Here is a 15,889-nt window from a genome sequence, read left to right on the forward strand (position 1 = left end):
GACAAGCAAACGAGCACTGACAGTAAGGAAGAGCAGCGAGTAACTCTGCCACCGACGAGGCCTCCTTATATAGTTGCTTTATGGCTCACGTCGTCGCTCTGTTCTGCTGCTGGCTCGCGTCGCCGTTCTCTTTTCGTTCTGCTGCTGATTCTCGGCTCATGTCGTCGATCTCTGCCCGTTCCCATGAAGCAACTATAAAGGAGGTCTCGTCGGCTAAAACTAAGGAAACTTGCGAGTGAAAAGTGCGAGTGAAAGGGCTCTCCCTGTAACCTTCCGCATTGACAAGCACACGAGCACTGAAAATTGGGGAAAGTAGCGAGTAACTCTGCCACGGACGAGATCTCCTTTATAGTTTCTTCATGGTCCGTTCCGCTGCTCTGCTGCTGGCTCTCGGCGTTGATCTCGGGCTCTGCTTCTCTGCTGCTAGCTCTCGGCGTTGATCTCGGGCTCTGCTTCTCTGCTGCTGGCTCTCGGCGTTGATCTCGGGCTCTGCTTCTCTGCTGCTGGCTCTCGTCGCCGTTCTCTTTGCTCTGCTCTGCTGTGGGCCACCGTGGGCCGCGAACTTTAATTATTTCTTCAAAAATGTACCCTTATAATATAACTTAGAAACTAATAATGGAAATAAATATATGAAACGAGGTACTTCCCTAGTACAAACTTAAACATATAAATAACAAAAACTTCATAATTGGTCCCTTATAATATAACTTATATAACTACCAATTATAACTACTTACATACTACAAAATTGTGCGTCGTCACACACCCCCCCCCCCCTTTCTTCCCGGGGGATATTTAATGGTGACGCCGCCGGACGGGGTGATCGTGATCTTGAAGGTGCTTTCCGGCCACTCCAGTGTGAATCGTCGCCTCCAGGTCCCCTGTTGTTGGCTTGTACGGACCATTTACACGAGGCTCCGGGGGATGAGTCGGCGTGGGGTATTCGCCCGCCATTCGGCAGGTGCCCTGTCAGGGCCTTGACGTTAACTTCCGGTCCTAGGAGAGTCTGGAGGTCTCTGCTGCCGAATGACAAGTCCAGCTCCTCTGTGTCTTGGGCTGGCGACAGCCCGAGCGAAGCAGATGAGACAGTCGGTGTTGCTGCGGTTCGCGAGGTTGAGACCCCCACCTCGTCACTGATGATGGCCACCCGGGCCACTCTCTCCACCACCTCTTCGTCCTCTGGCTGCAGCCAAGAATCCGGTTCCGGGTAAAGGTAGCGGTGTATGGCGCTCTCTGTGCTCGGAACAGCTCCGTGCTGATATCGTCGAATTGCGACATTCCTCGGGCGGGTTCGGCCTCGTTTCCCTCGTCGTCGAAACTACTTACATACTACAAAATTGTGCGCCGTCACACCTTTCTTCACGGGTAATATTTAATGGTGACGCCGCCGGACGGGGTGATCGTGATCTTGAAGGTGCTTTCCGGCCACTCCAGTGTGAATCGTCGCCTCCAGGTCCCCTGTTGTTGGCTTGTACGGACCATTTCCACGAGGCTCCGGGGGATGAGTCGGCGTGGGGTATTCGCCCGCCATTCGGCAGGTGCCTCACCCCATTTTTCCTCCTCCTGCAACAGCTCCGCTGTCAGGGCCTTGACGTTAACTTCCGGTCCTAGGAGAGTCTGGAGGTCGCTGCTGCCGAGTGACAAGTCCAGCTCCTTTGTGTCTTGGGCTGGCGACAGCCCGAGCGAAGCAGATGAGACAGTCGGTGTTGCTGCGGTTCGCGAGGTTGAGACCCCCACCTCGTCACTGATGATGGCCACCCGGGCCACTCTCTCCACCCCCTCTTCGTCCTCTGGCTGCAGCCACGAATCCGGTTCCGGGTAAAGGTAGCGGTGCATGGCGCTCTCTGTGCTAGGAACATTTTCGTGCTGATATCGTCGAATTGCGACATTCCTCGGCGGGTTCGGCCTCGTTTCCCTCGTCATCGAAACTACTTACATACTACAAAATTGTGCGTCGTCACACCCCTTTCTTCACGGGTAATATTTAATGGTGACGCCGCCGGACGGGGTGATCGTGATCTTGAAGGTGCTTTCCGGCCACTCCAGTGTGAATCGTCGCCTCCAGGTCCCCTGTTGTTGGCTTGTACGGACCATTTCCACGAGGCTCCGGGGGATGAGTCGGCGTGGGGTATTCGCCCGCCATTCGGCAGGTGCCTCACCCCATTTTTCCTCCTCCTGCAACAGCTCCGCTGTCAGGGCCTTGACGTTAACTTCCGGTCCTAGGAGAGTCTGGAGGTCGCTGCTGCCGAGTGACAAGTCCAGCTCCTTTGTGTCTTGGACTGGCGACAGCCCGAGCGAAGCAGATGAGACAGTCGGTGTTGCTGCGGTTCGCGAGGTTGAGACCCCCACCTCGTCACTGATGATGGCCACCCGGGCCACTCTCTCCACCCCCTCTTCGTCCTCTGGCTGCAGCCACGAATCCGGTTCCGGGTAAAGGTAGCGGTGCATGGCGCTCTCTGTGCTAGGAACATTTTCGTGCTGATATCGTCGAATTGCGACATTCCTCGGGCGGGTTCGGCCTCGTTTCCCTCGTCATCGAAACTACTTACATACTACAAAATTGTGCGTCGTCACACCCCTTTCTTCACGGGTAATATTTAATGGTGACGCCGCCGGACGGGGTGATCGTGATCTTGAAGGTGCTTTCCGGCCACTCCAGTGTGAATCGTCGCCTCCAGGTCCCCTGTTGTTGGCTTGTACGGACCATTTCCACGAGGCTCCGGGGGATGAGTCGGCGTGGGGTATTCGCCCGCCATTCGGCAGGTGCCTCACCCCATTTTTCCTCCTCCTGCAACAGCTCCGCTGTCAGGGCCTTGACGTTAACTTCCGGTCCTAGGAGAGTCTGGAGGTCGCTGCTGCCGAGTGACAAGTCCAGCTCCTTTGTGTCTTGGACTGGCGACAGCCCGAGCGAAGCAGATGAGACAGTCGGTGTTGCTGCGGTTCGCGAGGTTGAGACCCCCACCTCGTCACTGATGATGGCCACCCGGGCCACTCTCTCCACCCCCTCTTCGTCCTCTGGCTGCAGCCACGAATCCGGTTCCGGGTAAAGGTAGCGGTGCATGGCGCTCTCTGTGCTAGGAACATTTTCGTGCTGATATCGTCGAATTGCGACATTCCTCGGGCGGGTTCGGCCTCGTTTCCCTCGTCATCGAAACTACTTACATACTACAAAATTGTGCGTCGTCACACCCCCCCCCCCCCTTTCTTCACGGGTAATATTTAATGGTGACGCCGCCGGACGGGGTGATCGTGATCTTGAAGGTGCTTTCCGGCCACTCCAGTGTGAATCGTCGCCTCCAGGTCCCCTGTTGTTGGCTTGTACGGACCATTTCCACGAGGCTCCGGGGGATGAGTCGGCGTGGGGTATTCGCCCGCCATTCGGCAGGTGCCCTGTCAGGGCCTTGACGTTAACTTCCGGTCCTAGGAGAGTCTGGAGGTCGCTGCTGCCGAATGACAAGTCCAGCTCCTCTGTGTCTTGGGCTGGCGACAGCCCGAGCGAAGCAGATGAGACAGTCGGTGTTGCTGCGGTTCGCGAGGTTGAGACCCCCACCTCGTCACTGATGATGGCCACCCGGGCCACTCTCTCCACCACCTCTTCGTCCTCTGGCTGCAGCCAAGAATCCGGTTCCGGGTAAAGGTAGCGGTGTATGGCGCTTTCTGTGCTCGGAACAGCTCCGTGCTGATATCGTCGAATTGCGACATTCCTCGGGCGGGTTCGGCCTCGTTTCCCTCGTCGTCGAAACTACTTACATACTACAAAATTGTGCGCCGTCACACCCCCTTTCTTCACGGGTAATATTTAATGGTGACGCCGCCGGACGGGGTGATCGTGATCTTGAAGGTGCTTTCCGCCCACTCCAGTGTGAATCGTCGCCTCCAGGTCCCCTGTTGTTGGCTTGTACGGACCATTTCCACGAGGCTCCGGGGGATGAGTCGGCGTGGGGTATTCGCCCGCCATTCGGCAGGTGCCCTGTCAGGGCCTTGACGTTAACTTCCGGTCCTAGGAGAGTCTGGAGGTCGCTGCTGCCGAATGACAAGTCCAGCTCCTCTGTGTCTTGGGCTGGGGACAGCCCGAGCGAAGCAGATGAGACAGTCGGTGTTGCTGCGGTTCGCGAGGTTGAGACCCCCACCTCGTCACTGATGGTGGCCACCCGGGCCACTCTCTCCACCCCCTCTTCGTCCTCTGGCTGCAGCCACGAATCCGGTTCCGGGTAAAGGTAGCGCTGCATGGCGCTCTCTGTGCTCGGAACAGCTCCGTGCTGATATCGTCGAACTGCGACATTCCTCGTCGTCCATGGTCGTACTAAATGCTGTGGGATATAAACGAGGTTATATCCCTGGGCCTATGGGCAGACTATGCTCTACAGGACAATAGTCTGGTGCGATATTTGAAACTTGAAAATACCCTAACGAAATATTACTACCGATGTTATACAATGTCTTATACTAATCCGATTGGTGAGCGGCCCCAAATTTACTTACGGTCGAGCGGGTGCTCGCCGTCTTCGCTGTCCTGCTGTTCCTCGTCGTCGTGTTGCCTTTAGGTCGGCTACCCCGGCGGTGCGCCGTTGTCCAGTCTCCGTGTGGCGAACTCTGGCTATGTTGGGTGAAACGAGTTTGGTTACCTTGTACGGGCCCTCGTACCGTGGGGCTAACTTGGCGGCGAATCCGTCGTTGGCTTTCGATAGCACGTGTTGCTTCACTAGCACCAAGCTGCCAATGGTTGGTCTCCAATCGCGTCGTCTTAGGTTGTAGTGGCGGCCCTGTTCCGCTAATGCTCGCTGAGTGTTGTCCCTTGCCGCCTGGAAAACCTCGTACAGCTGTTTCGCCCTGGTTTCGGGATCGGTAGCGACTATTCCGGATCCTGGCGTGACTTCCTCGTACAATGCTCCTGGTAGTCTCAGCTCTCGTCCTTGGACCAGGAACGCCGGACTAAATCCTGTTGTGTCGGACACGCTGCTATTGATTGCCAATGAAATCTCCGGTAGTGGGGTGTCCCATGTACTATGCGGTCCCTCGATGTACTGTGCGATCATGGTCTTGATTGTCCGGTTAGCCCTCTCCGTCGGGTTTTGCTGTGGATTGTACGGCGCAGTATACTCCAGTGTCATACCTGCCCGCTTACAAAACGCTTTAAAGGAACGACTGGTAAATTGAGTCCCGTTGTCGCAGATGAACTTCCGGGGTATCCCAAATCGGCTGAGGATCCTGTCGCGAAAAGCTTTCTCCAAGTATGTTGCAGTGGCACGGCGCAGAGGTATCAGCTCCACCCATTTGGAAAACATATCTAAGAAGACTAGTAACACTGTGTTCCCTTGTTTGGATCTCGGCAGTCGCGAAAGGCTCGCTTGCCTGTCGTGTTAGCATCTTCCCTGCTGGCTTGGCTTGTTGCGTCTTGAACTTTTGACACACAGCACATTTCCTTACGTAGCGAGCGACGTCTCTGAAGATTCCGGGCCAATAATATCTTTGACATACCCTTGTCGTTGTCTTGCGTATTCCCAGGTGTCCCGCGCTTGGTTGGTCGTGTCATTCTTGTAGCACACGCTGCCGTTGTTCCTTGCCTATGCACAGCTTCCATGGTATGAAATCCTCCTCCAGGGGCCGTTGTCCTACGTTCCTGTACAATTGTCCGTTCTCCAGGGTATAATCAGGGTACTTCTCTGGTCGCTCCAGTGTCTCTTGTGTGCGTCGTCGTATCCATGCGCATGTGTTCTGCTCCTCGATGATTGTCTGTAGGGCCTCGAGTGGCTGCCGTGACAAGGCGTCTGCGACAACGTTCTGTCGCCCTTTCCGGTAATGTATGTCGAACTGGAACTATTGGAGTTCCAGGGCCCATCGTGCAATTCGTCCCGTGGGATTTTCGGTCGTGTTGAGCCACTTGAGGGCCAAGTGGTCCATCACGACGTCGAACCTGTATCCTTCCAAGTAGCAACGCAGTAAACGCAAGTAAGCATTCCTTCTCGGTGGCGGAGTAATTCTCCTCGGCCCTCGATAGTCTTCGGCTCACATATGCAATGACCCTCTCGCCGTCGGCACTCGGCTGGGTTAGTACTCCTCCTAGTCCGTAGTCGCTGGCGTCAGTCTGTAAAGAGAACTTACTGGTAAAATCCGGGCACGCGAGAACTGGTGCCTCGGTCAGTAGTTCCTTGAGTTGTGCGAACGCTTGCTGTTTTGGTGTTTCCCACGTCCATTTCTTGCCTTTCCGAAGTAGTTGTGACATCGGTTGTACCACGGCTGCAAAGTTTGGGACAAATCGCCTGTACCAGGAGGCGAGGCCCAGGCATCGGCGTAGTTCTCGTGCACTGGTTGGAGCAGCGAGCTTCTGTACCGCGGCGATCTTCTCGGGATCGGTGTGAATTCCTTCCTTGCTAACGACGTGCCCCAGGTACACCAACCTGCGCTGGAAGAAGAGGCACTTCTTCCGGTTAAGCCTGAGGTTCGCTTGTCGTAAGCGCCTCAACACTTCTCTGAGATTCCTGACGTGTTCCTCCAATGTTGTTCCAATGATGATGATGTCATCGAGATATGCGAACGCGTGGGGTTCCATATCTGCCCCGATGACGAGTGCCCTCTGGAATGTTGCGGGTGCCGAGTGGAGTCCAAACGGCATAACACGCCATTGGAAAAGACCTCGTCCTGGTACTGTGAACACGGTGCATTCACTGCTTGCCTTGGCCATGGGTATCTGCCAATACCTGCTTTTCAAGTCCAATGTGCTAATATACTTGGCGTTCCGCAATCTCTCCAAGATTGAATTTATCCTTGGCAGGGGGTATGCGTCCGGTACCGATCGTGCATTGAGTTGACGAAAGTCCACACACATGCGGGTTTCTTCAGTCTTCTTGCCCACCAACACAATAGGGGCACTGTGTGGGCTTTTGGAAGGCTCGATGCATCCATCCCGTAATAACTCGTCTACTTGCGCGTGAATTATCCATTGCATGGCTGGATTCCGTGGATAGTATCGCTGTTTGATCGGGCGATCGTCGCGCATCAGTATCACGTGCTCGGCGATGTTGGACACGCCGGTCTGGCCGTCGAATTTCGCCAATTCTTCCTCCAGGATTTCCTGTACCCATGATGCTATCGGTTCTGTTGAGCTAGGTCCGAGCTTGCTTGTGACAGCTGGGTGGGCCTCTGACCCCATCGTCGCTGCGTCGTCGGGCTGTGCGTCTCCTCCTGCTAACTTTGCGTCTGTTATGCTGGCCAGTACCCCAAGTGGTACTGTAAGTCTTCTGGCCTGCTGCGAAACGGGTTCCGTTGGGTGGCCTTCAGTCGTGCGGGGCCAAGAGCGCCTCTCCAAGTTCTGTCTCGTTCGGTGCCGGGGTCTTCTCGTACAATTGTTGTCTCTGCTGACGAGACGACCGCCTCGCGGATGCAGGCGTCGTCCTGTGTAGTCCTCGTTCTCACTGCTAAGGTGACGACCGCCTCGCGGATGCAGGCGTCGTCGCTGCTTTCCTTCGTCGTTGATGCTGACCCGCCGGTCACCTCGCGGTTGCAGGTGCCGGGGTCATCTCGAACACTCATTGTCGTCCATACTGCTGTGGCGACCGCCTCGCGGATGCAGGCGTCGTCCTGTGTGGTCCTCGTCCTCACTGCTAGGATGACGACCGCCTCGCGGATGCAGGCATCGTCGTAGCTTTCCTTCGTCGTTGATGCTGACCCGCCGGTCACCTCGCGGTTGCAGGTGCCGGGGTCATCTCGAACCCTCGTTGTCGTCCATGCCGATGTGGCGACCGCCTCGCGGATGCAGGCGTCGTCCTGTCTCGTCCTTCCTGGTGATCTGACGACCGCCTCGCGGATGCAGGCGTCGTCGTTGCTTGTCCTTCCTGGTGATATGGCGACCGCCTCGCGGATGCAGGCGTCCTCGTTGCTTGTCCTTCCTGGTGATATGGCGACCGCCTCGCGGATGCAGGCGTCGTCCCGTCTTGTCTTTGCTGGTCGATGACACTCCGTGGTTCCGTGGTTGGATCTGCTCAAGGGGATGAGCAACCCTCCTACCTGCAGCTTGGCATCTATGGCGGCAAAGAAATCCAATCCGAGCAGCACGTCGTCGAAAGCCGTTGGCAGGACCAGCATCAGGATGCTAGCCTGTGATTGTCCTAGTCGTACCTCTGCTGGAATTGCCCGCGTTAGTTCCATCCTTGTCCCATTTGCCAAAGGTATGGTTGTCTTCACTGTTCGTCTGTTAGCCGGGGTCTCGATGAGTCGTGCTTTCTGCTCGCTGAGGAAACTCCGCGTGGCCCCCGTGTCCAGCGTCGCTATCATCACCTCAGCCTCGATGCTTGCCTCGGCGGCAAGCCTGCCATCTCGCGGACGGATGACACCCGCTAGTCCCAGGACTCGCTCGTCTGCCCTCTCATCTGTCCTGGGTTTGATGAGGGGCGCTGGGCGTTTCCCGTCTCCTTGGCCTGGCAGCAGTCGATGGTCCTTACTCCTCGGCGACCACAGTTCCAGCAGAATAGTGTCCAAGTTCCACGGCATTCTCTGGCAAAGTGTCCTAGCACCCCGCAGTTCCTGCACGCATTACGCGTGTCCACTGGTTGCTCGCTGCTGGTATTGCCTATCGTTCCTGGATCCTTTCCCTCTTTAGGCACCACTGCTGCGTTCGAAGTCGTCCACGGTGATCCGGGTTTGGGGCTTGTTGCTCCGGTTCCCCGCTTTGGCATCGCTGCTGATCCTGTCCTGGTTCTGGCTTGACGTTGATGCTCGCGTTCCCGGGTGACCTCAAAGTTGATCACCAGTTGTGTTAGCTGCTTGAATGTGCGGAAGTCCATGCGTCTCACGTACAACTGGTATTCGGGCAGCAGATTTTCGTACACCCGCTCCAGTTCCTGAGCTTCCGAGTAACCAAGCGCGGTTCATCATTAGGCGAATGTCCACTAGATACTGCTTGTATCCCTCGTTTTCCCTCTGGTATCGCATCCTGATCTCGTCCTCCAGTCTCTGAAAGTACCGCGGGGGTAGGAAGAAATCCAAAAATTCCCGGCGAAACACGTTCCATGGCTCTCCCTGTAGATGACTCGTGCGGAACCAGTCCTCGGCAGTACCTTTTAAAAGTTCCGGTACTCCTTGGGCCAAACTTCTGGTGTCCACTCGGTGTGATACGGCTCGTTCCTCCAAACGCTCGATGAATCGCAAGGGATCGCTGGCGCCGTCAAAAGTGACTCCCCAGCGTTGCATGCGCTCCACTCCCCTAGCTCCGGAGACGTCGCGTTGATTTGGTAGAATCACCCTCTCGTTGGTTCGTGACACGCGCTGCTGCTGTCCAGGCACCGGTATGCTAAGGTAATGCATACCCGGTCTGGTTGGTTCTTCTTGGGGGACTTCCTTCGTTTGGGCTCCATGCCCACTCGTAGTAGGCGAAAGGCTCCGAGATCGCTGCTGTGTTTCTGGCTTGGTGTCGGGAGTCCGTGCTCGTCCAAAGGTGTCTTCAAGTTCCTCTAGGCGAGCCTGGATGGTAGCCGAGTGTCCCCCACGACTCACAAAGGCAGACATGCGGCCTCGGAGTTCCTCCACTGTGCCTTCTCGTTCGAGTCCGAATTCCTTGGCGAATGCCTCCAGCTCCGCCTTGCGCCGGTACGAGATCCATCCTACTCCTACCATGCTGCAATATGGAGTCTGCTCCCGTGTCCTGGGTCCTGTGCATTGATTTCCTTGTATTCCCGTTGTGTCCTTTGCAATGCCTGTTCAATGTATCCTTGGTGTATACTGGGTGTCCTGTGCGCTGTCCTTGCTCCTAGTATCCGTGTTGTATCGTAGTGGTATCCTGTGCGATGTCCTTGGTTCTAGTATCCTGTGCGATGTCCTTGTTGTATACCCGTAGTATCCCTGGTAAATCCTTTTGTTTTCACTTGGTCAGAATGTTTATGATTAGGAACGATGTGCACTGCTCAATGACTCTGGGTCGACTGTCCTCTTTTATGCTCTGCCAGCTTAATTTATGGGGGATTCATTTGCGGCTGAACGATCGTGACCGAGAGTTCACGAGCGCTGCGTGGCCCGCCTCTCTCTCTCTCTTCCAACCTTCGTAGATGCGATCACCCAAAAAAAATATAACCTCTTTTCTTTTCGATCTCTCTGCTCCTCGTAGCTCCGAAATGTGTACTCTGTATGCCCTGTGGGCCCTAAGAACCTCGTGTATGCTCACTCCCGCATGCCTCTCACTGGCACGTATAAGTTCCTTGAAAACTGGGCATTTTCCAACTGTTCACGTGTGTTTTTGGCTGCCCCAGTGTCCGTAAAACTGGGCAATTTGCAAAAGTGCCGAAACGCGTGCAAAATAAACCCCTGGCCAATTACTGTAAAACTGTGCATGTGTGTTTTGGGTGCCCCAGTGTCCATAAAACTGGGCAATTGGCAAAAGTGCCGAAACGCGCGACACATAAACCCCTGGCCAATTACTTTCAAACTGTGCTTGTGTGTTTTTGGGGGCCCCAGTAGCCGTGAAACTGTGCCCACGTGAAAATGTTTGGGAAATGCACTCGTGTGCATGCAGACCGGCCTATGTTAAGGAAAACCAAAATTTCAAATACAAATGAAACGCACCCCCCCTCTGTGTGCAAATGCGCGGTGATTGTAAACGGTACCTACATATGTATGTATGCCTGAGCCAGCGCGTGTCGCTGTGTAGTAAACAACAGCAGAAAACCTAACGGCGTTTTTTTTTTCCCTGCCGTCTTACGCTATGAGCGCGCGTATATAAGTACAGTCGTATGTATGTACAAACATACATATGCGCACCGCGCGGCCACGCTATGCTGACGCCCTGTCGGATAATGGCTTACTGCCGTTATGCGCGTTCCCAAGCAGAATTCCCCCTACTGAATTTCCCCCTGAAATACCCTAACCTCTCCTCACTCTAGCTCTTTACACTATTTCAGCGCCCCCGTCCGAAAAATCTAGCGATAAAAATGCTAACAATCCCGGAGTCCCTGCTCGGGCGCCATCTGTAAGGTAGTCTTTTTCATAGGCTGAGGTAAGCTCAGCCTCTCCAGGGCCACCTTACAAAGAAATTTGTACAGTGCCGGGACCCGAGATTGCGGAATGGGGACGCCGTGCGTGGAGGGGTGGGAGTATGGGCGGAAAGGGAACCTGATCGGTGGTTAGCGGAGGCGCCTTCTGGCAGTGTAGCCGCCCCTGTCTGCTCCGGCTCGAGTGCCCCTGGTAGTACCTAGGAAGCACCCGTCCCGGAGACAGGCACGCGCCTTTTGAGAGCCCGCGGTCTGGCGCGGTAATGACCTGCGACCAGCCCAGCGGAGCCTCCAACGGTGGGCGACCACACTTACCGTCTTACACTTGCACTTTGGGGGGTGGAAAGGGGGGTTCAATTTACATTAATTTATTGTTCCACGAGCACATTTTTAAGTTTTATTTGCATTTATTTCATTTCTTATTGCTGGTTCCTTGCCCTGTGCTTAAATTTCCTATCTCCCTGCCTACTCGCACCAAACTAAGTCTAAAAAAGGGGATAAAGCACGCAGCCTCGCTCACCCGATCCTCTCGAGCTTTTCCTGGTGGTTTCTCCTCTGGCGCCTTGTCCTCGGGCGATCCTTGTACTCCCGGTGGGGGTGTGTCCTCGTTCCACGTGTTCCACTCACTGCCCACTGACTTGTGGACTTTTCGCATCGATCAACTTCTCCGCTTGGTGGCAAAAATCTAACTCCTCGAGGCGGGCTCCGCGTGGCGATCGCGAGCCCTTAGCTCATGAAGAAACTATAAAGGAGATCTCGTCGGTGGCAGAGTTACTCGCTACATTCCCCAATTTTCAGTGCTCGTGTGCTTGTCGACAAAATGTTGCCCTCAAACTTACAGCGAGAGCAAGTTCACTCGCACTTTTCACTCGCAAGTTTCCCTAGTTTTTGCCGACGAGACCTCCTTTATAGTTTCTTCATGATGTCGTCGATCTCTGTCCGTTCCGCTGCTCTGCTGCTGGCTCTCGGCGTTGATCTCGGGCTCTGCTTCTCTGCTGCTGGCTCTCGGCGTTGATCTCGGGCTCTGCTTCTCTGCTGCTGGCTTTCGTCGCCGTTCTCTTTGCTCTGCTCTGCTGTGGATTTTCAAATAACATAAAATTGCTAAAATGTTTCCCATAATCAGGAGACATTCTGGCGGCGTCGGACTGCTGGCCTCTTGTGGAGACGCTGCGCTTGTTGATCCTGTCGTGCAGAACTCCACAACAGCCGGTGTTTGTTTTGTAGCCAATAACAGCCACTTTTAAACTGCAAATATAGAATTTGTTCTTTAACAGAACGCACACAAAACCAAATTTACAAATTACATACACACATACTTTTGCATGGACCATAGTTAAATTACTAATAAGGTGCATTATATAATACATTATATAAATCCAAGCCCAATGAATGGCAGAGCTTTATTGCACTGGCTGAGTTGCCAGCTTAACTCTCTGTATGCCTGCAGCGCGTACGTTAAGGTGATCATCAGTTACCTTCCGCATAATAGAATGGTCCGAAGTGGAAGCGTGGTTCATAGCTTGCCTCACGGTTGCTTTGTTAAAACTTTCCCATCAAAGACAAGCCCTGAATGAAGGAAGTGATTCCCCATCAACTTCACAAGATGGGGTACGTCTGCAAACACATAAACTTTCCTAGTAGGGTCAGCTGGGTGCTCAAAGCATGTTTTCTCTATTTAAACGAGAAGGGACGTCTGAGACGCTTCTTACGCGTCACAAGTTTTATACCCGGTACTCACTAAAAAATCGGGGTTTTCTAGAGCCAAAAAAATATCCTCTGTGTTTTTCCATACTTTTTAAGAAGCTGAGAACCTTGTTCCGCAAATAAAATAGGCGTTCCAAAAATTTGCCCCTACTAAGCCAACGCACTTCCGTGTACATAATTAAATCTCCATTCTGTGCATTTAGTTCTTGAACAAATTCATTAAACTTTCGGTGCGTTAGAGCATTATGACCACCGCTTATTTTATTAATAATCCTAATAGCTGCATTCATAACGGCAACCATTTTCAGCTCTTTTGCAAATAGTGCTTCCTGATGAATAACGTTTATAGCAAAAATACCTACAAGGTCTTTGTGTTTCCCCGGCATTACCTTCGCTCCATCCGTACATATTGAGCTCAGTTTACTTTGACCAACTACGGAAAAAATTTTTGACTGGAGTGTTTCAAACAAAACCTGCCCCGTAACATGGCCACGAAGAGGTACCACATCAAAAACCTCTTCAAAACAGTTTAAATTGCTGTCAACTGTTTTGATGCATATTATTAGCTGCAAATATTATTTATATCTGTACTCTCATCCAGTGCAACAGAATAAAATTGCAATTCGCTAGTCTTTTGTTAGCTAGATAACGAAAGGTTCCGGCAAAGTTTTAAAAGTTCATTGTTTTTATTTCCAAAAGAGCTAAGGACATCCCACAAAAGGTTTTTGAAAAATATACCATCGGTAAAGGGGCGGCTTTGCTTAGCTAAAGCTATTGCAATTTTAAAAGAGGCTTTTTATAGCTAGGATGTCGTTATCTTCCGCTAAAAATAATAGAAAATATTTTGCCTGCAATTCTAAAACATTTTGGACACAATCAACCTAATAAGTTGTAACCAATATGCTTTGCATTGTAATGTGTTTCAATGACATATAAATTACAGCTGCACGCAACATTCATATTTTAGGCAAAGAAAAAGTTGTTTTCCCATTTCTCATTAAACATTTTTTCTTTCAGTGTGTATTTTAATAGTTGCGTAGCGAGGTCTCACATTGATGACGGCTGATGTTTTCAACTGATGCCATTTTCGTTATGTTTTTGGCATGAAAGCGAGACAACAAGTGCCGAAGTGGCATTGCCGAAACCACACGAAGCTCTGCTGCTTTTTTATGCTGTCGGTGTACCGGCAGCGCAGCAGCAGCGCCTTGTCCTATGCATGAAGAAATTATAGAAGGAGGTCTCGTCGGCAAATGAGTAAAACGACAATGGAGAGTGCTGATTAACCATTTGAAGGCAATGTGAAAAGACACGAGTTTTGTACGTTTTATAATTTAGTTTTTAATAATTTGCTACATGAGACTTAATTAAAAAATAAATTGTTATTTTGAAAAAAAAAAATTATATTTCTAAATTATAATTAATGCCTTCGGCAGCCACTAACAATTTTTTTTTTAAATCGTTTGTTACCTTAAATCTATCGCTAGCTGTTTTTAAAAAAATGAATTCTAGCTGTTTGATTATGTCTTAAAAGACAAGTTTAGCGCACTCTTTAGTGTATGTAGATGTAAGCGGCAGATCGACCTCAAGCCGGATGTTCCACGTTTAAGCCCAGTGTCAAGAGCTAAAGCATTGGGCATTATTTTGACGGACCTGTTGCTCTGCGTTGATTTACGCCTTTTCTGGATTTAAGTTCGATATGTAATTTTAAGGCCTATTCTCTTGCAGTTCTATATTAATATTCAAGCCTCAGGAATCATAAGTGTTTGTGGAAGCGATTGGGTATGAGACCTTACAACCATTAATTGAAATCCCCAAATCGTACTTGTACGTACGCTAGTGTGCATATATTGTTAATAGCTTATATTTTTCCCCACAAACAGACACCTACGTCATCCTTGAGCTCAACGATCACGAAAGGAGAAAGTGTTATTAAAACACCAAAACAGAAACGCTGGGAGTTTATAATTTTAAACCCGTATATGCACAGAACAGAAACGTAACCGGCGATTTACCAATTGTTTTGTTCGAATTTATATATAAATTCTTAAATAAGCATATATTTTAAGTGGGCTAAATCGCCATAATATGAATTCCTCTGTATGTTAAGAAAACTTGGAAAACATTGAATTATAATAATAGGAAATCATGGAAGTATACATATATAAAAGCCTTTGTTTTGAAACACAGATTTAATATGTTCTATATTCTAACGTCCGTCCTCAGACAAGCAAGATCAAAGTGATAGGATGCAAACTGCCTGAATGTTATAGGGTCTATACGGTTAAATAGCATAGGTATAGCATAGGTTGGGAGGGTAGAGAAGAGGGATTCTCGACGACACCCGAGTTTCCCGTGATTCGAATAGAGTAGTTGATATTATCATACCCCTTTCTCAACAACAAATAATTAATCCACTTTCCAAATACTCAGTGCAGTTTAACCTTTGTTCTCCTTTTGATTTTTGATTATTTTTAAATGTGCACCTAAAACATTATGCGAGTGTGTGTCAGTACATAACATAGGAGAGAGTAGAACGAACCCCGAAAATGCGGCAAGCCTAGCTAAAGCATAGCCAGAGGTGCACACGAAATCTCTTTGTACTAGTTTGGGTAAAATATGTACATATGTACATCTATCCCACACCTGCACGCTACAATACTTAGCAGGGTACGTCGTAAGGAAACTCAAAATTGCAAATAATTTGGCCGACAAACATACATTTACTTATGTATGTACAATGTCGATGAAGTTTCGCATGGCGGACTTATCGAACCGTCGACAAGCAAACTTGTCTTCTCACTGAAGCTGTTAGAAGGTTCCGAGGCGCCCCCTCTGGGCTTGCTAAGGGTTGCGACGCCTAACTACGGTTGACCTAAGGCAGAGGTTTTTTGGGGCTTGTAACGGGTAACGGGACGGCACGCTAATATTTGTTCCGGCTGCTGGTCCGTCGGCTACGAGTAGCCGAATAAAATGAAATAAAAAACGAGAAGGGACGTGTGAGACGCTTCTTACGCGTCAAAACTTTTATACCCGGCACTCAGTACTACATCTGCACCTTAGCGGTGTTTTGTCAAACTTTACATTTTTTCTTCATCTGTTATCCAAATCAACAACACTACTCACGCCACCCTCCCCTAGAGCAACGCACTGCAGAGTCAGGGCAGAAACGCGGCAGAGACGCGGCAGAGTGTCGGCAGAAGCAGAGACGT

This window comes from Drosophila subobscura, chromosome E (genome assembly GCF_008121235.1).
Source record: "Drosophila subobscura isolate 14011-0131.10 chromosome E, UCBerk_Dsub_1.0, whole genome shotgun sequence".
Classification (NCBI taxonomy): Eukaryota; Metazoa; Arthropoda; class Insecta; order Diptera; family Drosophilidae; genus Drosophila; species Drosophila subobscura.